At 36.7% G+C, this 12148-nt stretch overlaps 1 long non-coding RNA gene across 10 annotated transcripts in view; it reads left to right on the top strand.

The window, feature by feature from the left end:
• Positions 1-12148, top strand: part of LOC121073577 — a 225935-nt gene that overhangs the window by 43639 nt on the left and 170148 nt on the right. For all 10 annotated transcript variants that reach the window (XR_005821818.1, XR_005821816.1, XR_005821811.1 and 7 more), the window contains exon 3: positions 11260-11456. This is a non-coding gene — a long non-coding RNA (uncharacterized LOC121073577). The remainder of the gene's footprint in view (positions 1-11259; positions 11457-12148) is intronic.

The raw sequence follows: 12148 nt of genomic DNA on the forward strand, positions 1-12148 counted from the left end.
TACCACAAACCTGAAGAAATTTCTAGTATTGTCTCCAGCATATTTCAATCCAAAAATGGTATTCATTTTTTCGTCTTGCTCTCTCCTTTTTTTCTGCCTATAACATCTTAGAGGCCTTTTTTTTTTTTTTTTTTCATATTGCTAAATAAAAACCAAACTGGAACTGAATGCTCAGTTCCAAACTGTTGAAACAAAACTTTAAAATTGCTATTAGAAATACCTTCTTACTGTTTTAGAGATCTTAATCTGGTACGATGTTCTGGCAGTCTGTTTCATTTGCAACAGGAGCATTAGCATCCATGTAAACCATTCCTGCCGTCACCAACCATAGCACTAGAAGCTTATGTATCCTTGAAACGAACCTTTCACAGATAGCTCAATTTTGTGCTTGCTTTTCGATTCTTTATTTTTTTTATTTCTTTATTTAGTTCTTTATTTTTCAGAACTTCTTGTTGAAATATATTTCCAGTATATCTTCATATTGCAAAGTTTTTTGACTTCATATTTGTGAAGTTCTCCTGGATCTGTTTTCCTGAAAGTTGATTCATTTTCCCTCTGTAAATAGCAATCATATTTGTCTATTAAGTCTTGGGGAATCTGAGTTAATTTTTTTTCAACTTCTTAGTTTCCAGATTTTACATCCCAGCTCCTCAAAAGCTTATCTTCTCTGGTGACAGATTCTCTTTATGCCAAGACTACCTGACCCCGTGGATCTGGTGCTTTTGAGTCCCTTCTGGTACCTTCCCTGCGTAGCTTCTTCATTCTTGGCTTCTTGTGTCTTGCTCTAATGCTTCCTCTAGCTGTCTGTGAATGACTTCAGAGTTTTCATCCCTTCTTGCTGCCTCATCTTCTCCTCTTTCCCCTTACTTGCTCATACTCTGTTGTAACAAACATTCCTCAGTTAATTTCTCCTGCATGAGCTTGTCTTGTTTTCTGTTTTGTCCTTGTGGGCACATGGATATTCTTCCATGGATAGCATGCTTTTCTTATCTCATTTCTGTTCTGTATTTGAGGTTGATGAATCTGGAACTTGAGGTAAAATCAGGATGCACTCAGAGTTGATGTGTCTTGTGGGGTGGCCTGTATGATCCACAGCAGGAATCACTGAAATAAAACCTAATCACTTTATGGTTAGGCTGGAGAGATTTAAAACTGCTACATTTTTTGATCAATATTTCTCCCTTCCCTTATTCTCTGATTTAGGTGTAAAAATACAGACCCTGAAAACAATTTATAAGTGTTAAAAGCAGATTCTCTTCTTCCAGTTTACCTTGCTCATGCAGTACAAACTGATCTTGATTTGTCCATTTACAGTAGCTGTTTTTGGAATTCATGAGAAGAAAAAAAAAAAAACATGACAGAGTCAGAGATGAAGCCTGCTGCTTTCACATCTTTGTCTAGCACCAAGCTTGCTGCCTGGGCTCGGTGAGGAGAAACTTCCACTGACTTCCATGAGTTAGGATGGCATTTAATGTGAATAAAGTCAGGAGAGTCTGCCGTGAGGAAAAATTATGATACATTATGGATACCATAAGTATAGCTGCCTGAGCTATTTTACATTTCTTGTGGTAATTACTGCATTTGGGTAGCAGTTAGCTTTTAGGCATGACATGCTGCCTTACTGACCAATAATAAGATTGGGATGGTTGTGTTGCTAGTCACTGAAGGAAATGGTTGCAATCAAATTAATAGACGGTGTTAATGAGTGTATCTGTCTGCTTGGAAGAGTGTTCGGTTTTGCTTGCTTATTTATTTTCTGTGATAGAATTACTGTGGACAAATGTTCATTTTAGTGGTATTAACAAGTTCATTAACATATAATCAGTCTAACAAATTGTGTTTTTAAAAGTTTAATCTTAAAGAGCTGCAAATAGAAGATCATTAGCTATGTAGGGCTACAGCAATCACTGCTTAGTGGTAATTGATTGATTGAAAAAGTGGTAGGAGTTTTCAGGAGTAGTTTCAAAATGTGTAAGTGGTTATTAGTGTGAAAGCCTGTCATTGGCCTGAGATATGTATTAAAGGTTATCTGATGGCTTTTACTGTCTCATTCTCTTGTCAGTTATAATAGGGGATTTTTGCAGATATTAGAAAAACATTTCAGTCTTGCTCTTTTTCTTGTAATTAGCAGATTGGTATGGGAAAATGTCACTAGGGTATGGTGATGTTTCCTGATGTGCAGGAGATAATGTTTCTGAGTGTAATCAGCAGCCTTTTAAAATTGATTTTGCAGCCATGATGTAACAAGATATCAAAGTAAAGCACTTCAGTAATTTCACGTAGTTTATTTTGTTTAGCTTTTGCAAATTATGTGAGGATTATCTATTAACTGGATAATCTTTGCAAGGGTTTGAAAAACAAGAGGAAACTGTACATACTCAACAAAATATGTATTCTTTTGACTTGGCAATTATGAGTAGGTAAAGATTTTCGTACATTAAAGACAACTTTATATCCCAATGCATTAATTTCACTGAGTATGTATCTTAGAGTTTCTCTATTTGATAAACTGCAATAATGTGGGGCCGGATACTCAGCTGATATAAAAAAGCTTAATTTGCATGACATTCACATCTATGAAATCAGTATGTCCTAACTGACTGTTTGCCCATTCTCCCAGAAATGTGAGGATTCAGATACCAATAGTCTTCAATTGGTGATAGTTCACGTACATAACAGGAGGCTGTCAAGAGCAGAGTAATCATCTGCAAAAAAGATACATGAATGTTCAGGACCAGGTTGAGCAATAGTCATAGGGATTGTAAGTTCACAGTGTGAGGGTATATTTTCATCCTAATGTAACTCAAGAGCCAGAAGAGACAATTGGAGAAATCTCATTATTGAATTATGATCTAATAAGACTTCAGAGGAGGAATTGTACCAGTGATGGAGTGGGATTGCATGAGATGTTGTAACCATAAGTCTCCAGACATTCTACAAAAAGAACCCAACTCTCTCCTCTTCGTTATTTTTCGACATCTTGATCAGTAGGTGGACACTCAACCATGATAAAGTAGTGTATCTGTCACTGTAATACTCGGGCATTTCCCAAATAATATTTGTTGTATTTATGGGTCAATTAATTTATCCGATATCCAAAACTGAACTGGAAGTACAGAGCATACTGGCACACTCAGTCCTTGCTCAAAAAAAAAAAAAGACAACAAAAGATAATAAGGGATGGGGAGACACACAGATTCTGGGGCCCGTACCATCATTTACGACCTTCTCATCCCATACGCATGAACTGGAAGATGTCTGGAGGATTCAAGAACATACAGTGAGGCTGCTGAGAAGGACAGAGAAGATGCTTTATGAGTCTCCTACTGTGAGAAATTGAGCAAGAAGTGAATGAATAATAGTCCCAAGATAGAAAACTATACCACAAGCAAGAAGACTGGGACAGCAGCCATCTCAGGCAAGAGTAAAATAAGGTGTAAGGAGCAATGTGACAGTGTGAGCAAGAGAGGTTCCCACTCCAAAAGCTAATGAGAACCAGGGAGTGTGGACTTGAAGTAGAGCCAAAGCACTGTACCAAGGGAATTAAATAGAAGCAGAAGTAGCAGCTGTCATCAGGAAGCAAGGAGAGCTTGATTTGTAGGCTAATGAAAAGTTCAGGGAACATGTTATTTGACTAAAAAACTTCAGAAATGCTGACTGAATCAGAACCAGCTCTATAGTTCTGAAGGACGTTAAGGTATATTGTGGAGACAAGAGTCTTGAATCTTGGGCAGACGGCTTGCTTGGAGTTTAAGCTTAAATTGGTTTAAGTGAAACATCCGTGTGCAGGCAGGGTGGCCCTTTGAGGGCCGGTGTTTTCCCACTGCACGTGGTGACTTCTGGGTTGAAGACAAAGAGGCTGTATAGCTGAGAAGTGTGTAGGTGGGAAGCAGACAGAGGTGGGTTATTCTCCCAGAACAGTTAGAATGCTGCAAATGGGAGCACCTACTGGAACAGACAAAGCCAAGGGATCATGTTGAGAGGAGGTGGGACCCAGCATTGTGTCATCAAGAGAGGATACTGCTGCTAGGCCTTGCTAGCAAAGAAATACGGGAAGCTTTAGAAGAGCTGCCATGCAAACAGCAGTAGAGGAGTAATTAAAAATGACTTCATGAATAAGAGACAGTCAAAACCAGTAGGCATGGCTAGAACTTCATTCCCTTACTAACCTCCAAGAAAAACGTCCTAAGAAAGGCTGTATGGTGCTACCCTAAGCAGAGAGATGCTGCCAAAAAGTCATTTACTGAGCTGGGTTCAGTAACTGAAACAGCAGACAGGACCTAGAAGGCAGCTGTCAGATGTTCCCTATGAATGCCAGGAAGCATATTAATTTACATATGATCTGAAGGTAATTTTTTCCTCCATTTCACACCTGTATACCTTTAATGAACAGTAATACAGTAATGGGCCTGTTTTTATGGAAGGTAATGAGCCCCAAAAACATGAATTGTGTTTGAGCCATACTTGTATCAGCTTAGAATCAGAGGTATTGAGGTTCTTTGTATGTCCTTCATCTTACAGGAGTATCTCCTGAGTTTTGGCAGTTCACAAAACCAACCAACCTTTTCAGCATTTTAACATGCAGCTGTGTGTGTGCACTGCAAAGAAAATGAGGCAATAGAGAGAACAGGTGTGCTGCAATTCACACTGGGTTTGCAGTGTGCTTTCACCTGCCTCTTAGCACAGGACGCAGTGGGACCACAGGAATATGATCAGCATACGATCCGCAGCATATGATCAGCATACGATCCCCCTTGTTCTGAGATCATTAACATTTTTTATTTTATTTTTTTACATTTTTTTCATTCTTAAGTGAAGAATTTTGTCTACAGTTGTAGGAATTGTATGTTTATGACTGTAACAGTTCACATTTCATGGGGAACATATTTGGGGTGATGGCAAGTTCTATTAAGTACAGATTTCCTGTAAGAAGGTTGACCCTTGACTCTAGTCTGTTAAAAGAAAGAAACACGTTAGAGGAACAGATGGTGTAGCTTTTTACCACTGAGTACTGTTGTTACTTGAGTCAAAGGTTCAGAAACTATTTACATTTATTTTTTTTTAAATTTTTTTAAGAACTGTGCTGTTAGATAGGAGTGCTAGGTAATCTGTGTACTCTGTGATCCATTTTTAATACATGACATGGCATTGAAAAAATAGACCTATTAGGTAAAATACCAAGTTCTTCAACATTGTCTTTTTATCTTGTCTTTTTATTCTTTTTCTAAACAAAAACAACCCTCCCCCCAAAAAAAAACAAAAAAAAAAACTAGGCAACAACTACATACAATTGTTCTGCAAAATATTTTACTGTTCTCTCAAGTACATGTGGTATGATTTAATATGAAAATAAACATGCAGGCCTTTTTTTTTAGTATAGGAAGAATTATTGTTAGCTATGTACTTACCCTGTAAGGTACAATGTCACATTGTTGATTAAATCAATAATAGATACCATTTATAGGAATTGCAGGAATCTACATAAAGTATTCAAAATCCATATTAGCTGGAGAAATAGCAGTGTCTTCTTACAGAAAAGAAATTGTGCTTTTAAGAAACAGATATGAAACCTCTTTAATGAATCTGTGTGGAAGACACTAGGTGCATGACTCCCTGCAGGAGTAAACTTCAGAGAAACTGCATGAACAGTGGGGCCCCTGATGGGCTGAAGAATACAGTGAGTACTGACACATTCCTGAATTAGCAGAGCTGAATTAATATTTGAACACTATGGCTGGTTTGGCAGGTCTGACATTAAGCTGTGTTCTTGAGCTATTAAGCCTGCTTTGTGAACTGAACATGAGAGGAAGCATACAGTATGAAATGCGGTATGCTTCAGTTCATCAATGTCTTTATGCATGTCTTAAATCAGTCCTGGTTTAGGAAAATGTTGAAGCTTATGTTTAAATATCATTCATTTCAGTGAGAAGAATGTGTGTGCTTTAGTTTTCTTAAAGTCTAAAGTTGTAATTACTGGAAATCATTATTAAAGAATGCTGTATTCCTTACGTTAATATTATCTTGTGATAAAATATAGTTGAGAATTATTAGGAGAAATTATTACCCTTCTGTAGCATACGTGAAAGACAGTTATGTGGGAATGAGGGGGTGTACTAGCTGAAATTATGACAAAAATGATAAATGGAAACAGCAAAGTATTTACATTTTGAAAAAGAGTTATTCATAATAAAGTGTTTATTATACTTGCCGCCTGCTTTCAGGGGCTGGGAGATATGTATATATAGATACACACACACACATACACATTTATTTATGTTTCTATAGAGTCAGGTAAAGCAAAGCAAGTATATTTTTTTTCTTCAAGTTTACCTATATAGTATTTTCAGTTGGAAAACATAATTTCTTTACCTTAGTTTTCAAAGTTTTCTGCTGAAGTGCACCTGCTTCAGAATAAGGTATTATTCTAGACTAAGGAACAAAGTGGTTTTCTTTTATTAGTGTTAATACCAGATAAAGAGTAAAATAAAATGGATAAAATGTGATAATTTACAAAATAGTGTTCTATAATAATTTTGTTTACTGGAAAAGCATTTGAATCTAAGAAGTTTTCCATGGGAGAGAAGCAGGAGCACTATTTCCTATGCCTAACTGAACGAGATGCATTTAAAATTACAAAGAGTGCCGTTACTTTGTGTGTCTAGATACTATATCCAAATGAAAATGTCTCTTAAAATGTAATGCATGCAGTAGAGAAGTTTTCTTCTATGCACATGTCCACCTTTAGGCTCCTCTTCTTCAGTGATGTTAATGAGTGCTATTCCATGGAAGAAACTTCAGTTGTGTTATAATTCCTCTATACATTTTTGGTTTGATTTCATGGCTCAAATGTTTCCATTCATAGAATGATAGAAAAGCTGTGTTCTTCTGTCCTAACTGCATGCATTCTGTGACAGCAACAAAGTCCTCAACTTATGGTCTTAGATTGCTATTCTAGTGGAAGAGGTACTTTATGGCAAACTGCATATGATATGGTAGTTTTGGGTGAGCTTTAAGTTACATGTTAAATATAGGATGTTTCATTCTGCTCTTAACCACTTAAAGCACAATTCTGAATCAAAGTTTTTCTGCTATAAACAAGATAAGTCCATTATGGACTGATATTTTTTAATGGAAAAAAAAGTTAATTAACATTTCTATGGACATTTGACCAATTGTCTTGAAATTTTGCACGAAAGGTTTCCTTATTCTTCAAAGAGAATGTTAAAGCTTTAGAAATACAAAGATGAGTTTAAAGGTAATGCAGGGAGAAAAATTGGAAATGAAAATGTCAGATGCATTTAGCCCTCTCTCCATACCTCTCTCCATAATAAGTCCATTTGCTGATTATATTATGAGCAGACCCAGCTTTCTGTGTTCAGCATGCTTTTAGGCCAGATTTATGACACTATGAGAGAAGGACCAGCTTAAGAGACAAACCTGGGATAGTTTTGTTAGCTGTATTTTAATTAGTATTTCTTTCTTCAAAGTCCTAAGACACTGCTGAGTGCTTACATATTCTCAAGCCACTCTGTAAGACTGAGACACCAAAGGAAAAAAATAGGAAGTAGTCTTAATGATATTTAAAATCTCATCTAAATCACCAAGCTCTTAACTGAGTGAAATACGTTTAAGGTGCTTGAAGTCTGAAGCTGATATTTTAATAACAAAAATGTGTGGAAATAATTTCAAAAGAATGCTGGAGCGCTGAGCGATCTGCAGTCACTGTGCTGGTGTGTAGGGTTGACTGACATACAGTGAAGTTATGAAGTTCTCATGTTCTGCTGACTGCTCAGTTTTAAAGTCCTGTTTTTTTTTGTTTGTTTGTTTTTGTTTGTTTTTCCCGGTGATCTTCAACATTCAGTCAAAGAACAAGAAATGAGGATTGTCATGTTAAATTGGCTACCTCTGAATGAAGTCCTCTTTCATGAATGCCACGTAACTTCTGGTACTGTGGTAGTTCAACCCCATTTATTTCACTGGAGTGAGCGATGGATATTGCAACATTGGGAGTTTTCTGAACTTAAGTGACAAAAACATTGTCAAAATACTAACAAGACTGAAAGTTATCAGAGACATAATTAAAAGGATGATCCCAGATGTGAGCTTATGGCAGGTACATCAGCCATTCAAACACTTTTCTCTTGTCCTGCACCTCAGTGCAAGCAGCCACTGAGTGGTGTCGCCCAGTGTCTTGGATACCTGGGAGAGCACTATCATGTCAGGACTGTGAGAGCTAGTGGCTGCCAGTCTCTTATTTTTCTGTTTTTGATTCTTTCAGTTGCCTCAGTTTTCCCTTTATTTCAGTTGTTGTCCCAAGAATCACAAGTTTCCCTTTTTTTTTTTTTTTTTTTTCCTCCGTCTTCCCTTCCAAGGTTGTGTTAGGGTTTGGCTGCTCCGTTTTCAAGAGGAAAATCAATACAAAATTTATTTTTTTCAGTTTGATTTGTGACAGGAAAGGTGACTACATTGCATTGTTACTTTTTCTTTTTTTTTAACATCCATAACATTGGGTTGTAGTTTGCTTTCACTTAGTTTTTGTTGTATATGCATTATAGCTGTCAGAAGAAAAAACAGGCTTTATAATGGCATTTTTTCTACCTGTTTTGTAAAATACTGATTTTTGCATGTATACGTTCACTATTTCCACATTGCTGTGCTTGTAAATAAGTTATGATCACCAAAAGAATATTTCCATTGCTAATGAGAAGTACCTTCCTGTCAGATATAAATTATTCATTGCTTTTCATGTCATCTGCTCTTGATCAAAGAAACTTTTTTTTTAATTCTTATAATAGCTAACAAATCTCCCTACATGTGAATTCTTTTTCTTCAGAATGTTTTTATGCAGTTTAATTTTTAACTTTTCTAAGTTTTGAACTCCACTTTTTTTAAAAAAAAGCAGCTGAGCTCAGTATACCAATTATATAAGTGAAACTCCATAAACATGCGTAGTAAATACTATATTTCTGTTATATTGTTCTGCTGCCTAGTTTAATAAAGCCTCGAGATCCAGAGCTCACAGGCATGATGGCAATAAAACATGATATTAATAATCTCTTATAAGAGAAAAGTGACATTAGATCTAACATAAAACTGACATAAAATCCAGAGTCTAAAACAAGAATGCTTGTTGTTCTAAAATGCAATTCAGATCTTTTCTAAACACCCATTTATTGCATTTACTAAACATACAGGAATACAAACCCATTAATGCACTGAAAACCAGAGATGGAGTTGACAGAGGCAAATGGTAAAGGCTTAGGTTTCACTAGCTGGTGATGAAATCATGCTACTTCGGGAGATGGGAAGTGTGGTCAGTAATTTAAGCATGTGATGTAACACACTATTAAAAAAGTCACAGACAGAGGGGATCTGCTTTCAGCATCTGATATTTGCCCCAATTCCTTGTCTTTTTTTTTTTTTTAACCTTCCCCAAAATGCTCTTCCCTTTCACTCCTTTTTCACAGAGTTAATTTTCAGCATTTTCCTGGTGACTTTCACATTCTTCTGAATTTTTTCTCAGACTTGGAAGACTTGAGTTGCAGTTAGTTCTCTTTTCTTACATCAAATACTTCTGCATGCTGTAAGGTAGCTGGGTACCATTTTCTCTATAGTCTCTGTTGCTCGGTCGTCATATAACAATCATGATTTTAGCAGCCCACTGGCATGCGATTATGTGAGCATAAACAACATCTAGTCTCTAAATTAATGGCTATGTAGGTGAAATTGTTGGACGTGTATTTATTAGAATGGTTTGGATTTTGGCTTTTCATTTCTTTAAAAAAATGCTATTGACTGCACAGGCAAGGACTAATCTTACACTTCTTGTTAGTTTTGATAAACTAATATGCTTTAGGGTTTGATTTCAAAGCATTTATCTTTGGTTGTACTAAAACGGAAATGGAACAGAGACTTACTGGCTTGATTTGAATCTCTTACAATAGAATGTAAATACATTGTTTAGCATTCTCTTGTGAATCAGGGTAGAACAAATCTTCTGTGGATTATAATCTAATGCCAGGACTTTATTTCTAGAACACAACTAGTAGGCTGAATTATGTTCACTTCCCTGTGTTGAAGCTTTTGATTTACTTCAGTTTCAAGACTGTGGAATAATAGAACTTCATACTTGTGCTGCTTGTGCATAAATCTTTACCATATAAACTAAAAGTAATGGCTAGTGTTCCTTATTCATATTCATTTCTGCCAACAAAAGGGATTGTATCAGCATGTGCTAAACTTGTACAGAGGAGGGAATTAAGTAATTACTTGGCTTTGGAAAATTGTACATGTATGGTTTAAAGGATCACTAGTATTTAGAGGAATGTGTTTGGACTGCAGAATAATTTGCCTCCATCTCTGTCTGCTGAGCCTTCCATAAAATTCAAATACAGGAGCAATGATGTGTATTGCCATAAAAACCCTTCATACTTTCCCCTTTCTGTACGGTGGACATGGCTCACACTGGCTGGACAATTGATTGCAGTGGGTAAACACTGATCTGTAAAGCCCGAATGAACAGTTTGAAACAGTTACTTGTGCTGGCTTGAAGTTCCAAACCCAATTTCAGTAATATTTACTATATGCAGCTGCAAATTAATATTCTGAGGAGATCAAATAAGATGGTAGCATGAAGACACCACAAAGAGCCCTTTACATCAGTTGATTAGAATTTTCACAAAAATGAATGTATAACATTTTGGTGTGAAATAGCTGCCATTGTAGGAGGTGAGATCATTGGTGTTTCACTGCTTCATAGTGTTTCTATCTAATGTCTCCATTTCTGACACTTCTTAAAAACTCTGCATGTACTCACTAGGTCTGCCCAAAGTATTCTTGTCTCCAACCATAGTGCTTTTCCTGTTAGAAAGTTGCTTGTGAGCAAATTCTGAATTGTGCAAAGTTTCAGCTAGTAACAAGTCTTTGCCAAATAGTTTGCACAAACAAATCTAAGGTTGAAGTGCACTGTAAAATATTTATCTTACGCTTTACTTGTGAGAAGTAATTTAAATCATGGAAGATATTAAAAAAACCCTTTGCTATGACTTACCTGGCTTCTATACATGAAGCAAACAGTTTTTGCTTTCGTTCATAACTGATTAATTAGACTGGCAAACACTGCTGAACAAAATGCTGTGTTTGCTTATTACTTCACACATAAATACAAAAACTCAATGTTTTTTAGACTGTAAGTCAAACATTCACAAGCTAGAAACTTCCCTAATTACAGTAACAATAGAGCCCCTTCTCCATTTGCAGTTTGATACTACGCTGGACCTCATAAGCATACCTCACACAGTGTGTGCACCTTTTCCACTTGGCATATGCCTGGTTGGCTTCTCAGAGGGAGCAGTGCACTTCCCTCCTCACCCAGCGGATGCTGTGCTGCTACCTTTGGTGCCATCCTCAAACCCTGCTCTGAACACGAACTCCGCATTTCCTCATAGACTTCTCAGGTACCCATAACTGCATTTTACACATTCTTCTTTCTCACTATACTCCTGCGAGATGAATGGCTGTTGGCCATTGTTTATGATAGAACATACTGCAGAGATTTAATGACATATAATCTCCAATAAGGATTTAATCTTATATTGACTACACTATTGTAATACATAAGATGCACATTTTAAAGGCAGCCTTAGTCTTAGCAGTTTCCACTGATAAGAGTTTTTAGAGTTTTATGTTGTAACTTTAATAACATTTTTACATATCTGATATGTTTCTGACAACTTTCTCAAAAAACAACTAAAAAAATAACCAGACCTGAGTCAAACTTCCTGACTGTCAGGGTACTGGCAGTGTGCACAGTGAGACCCCTGGGCTCTCCCCTACAGGCCCTGTGATATTGGGGATTACTCTGTAAATGCAGCAGCTCCAGAAGGCAGAGGACACTCTACTTATAAGTTTCACAGATAATTGCTGGCACAGAGGGTGGAAGTTGGGTTCAGTTACAAGCTGTGATGGGAATTGGTCCAATGAATAGAGAATGCTCTGCCTGTGTCCTTCAAGCTTTAGATTCCTTCTGCACCATCTTTATATCCTGCCCCACAATGAATCCTTTCTGGCAGACTTCTCATACTAGTCCCTTTTTCGAGAAGTATTCAAGCCAGCCCTGCTAAGGATTTTTAATGACATTTCTATTCTT

The sequence above is a fragment of the Cygnus olor genome, chromosome 7 (genome assembly GCF_009769625.2).
Source record: "Cygnus olor isolate bCygOlo1 chromosome 7, bCygOlo1.pri.v2, whole genome shotgun sequence".
NCBI lineage: Eukaryota > Metazoa > Chordata > Aves > Anseriformes > Anatidae > Cygnus > Cygnus olor.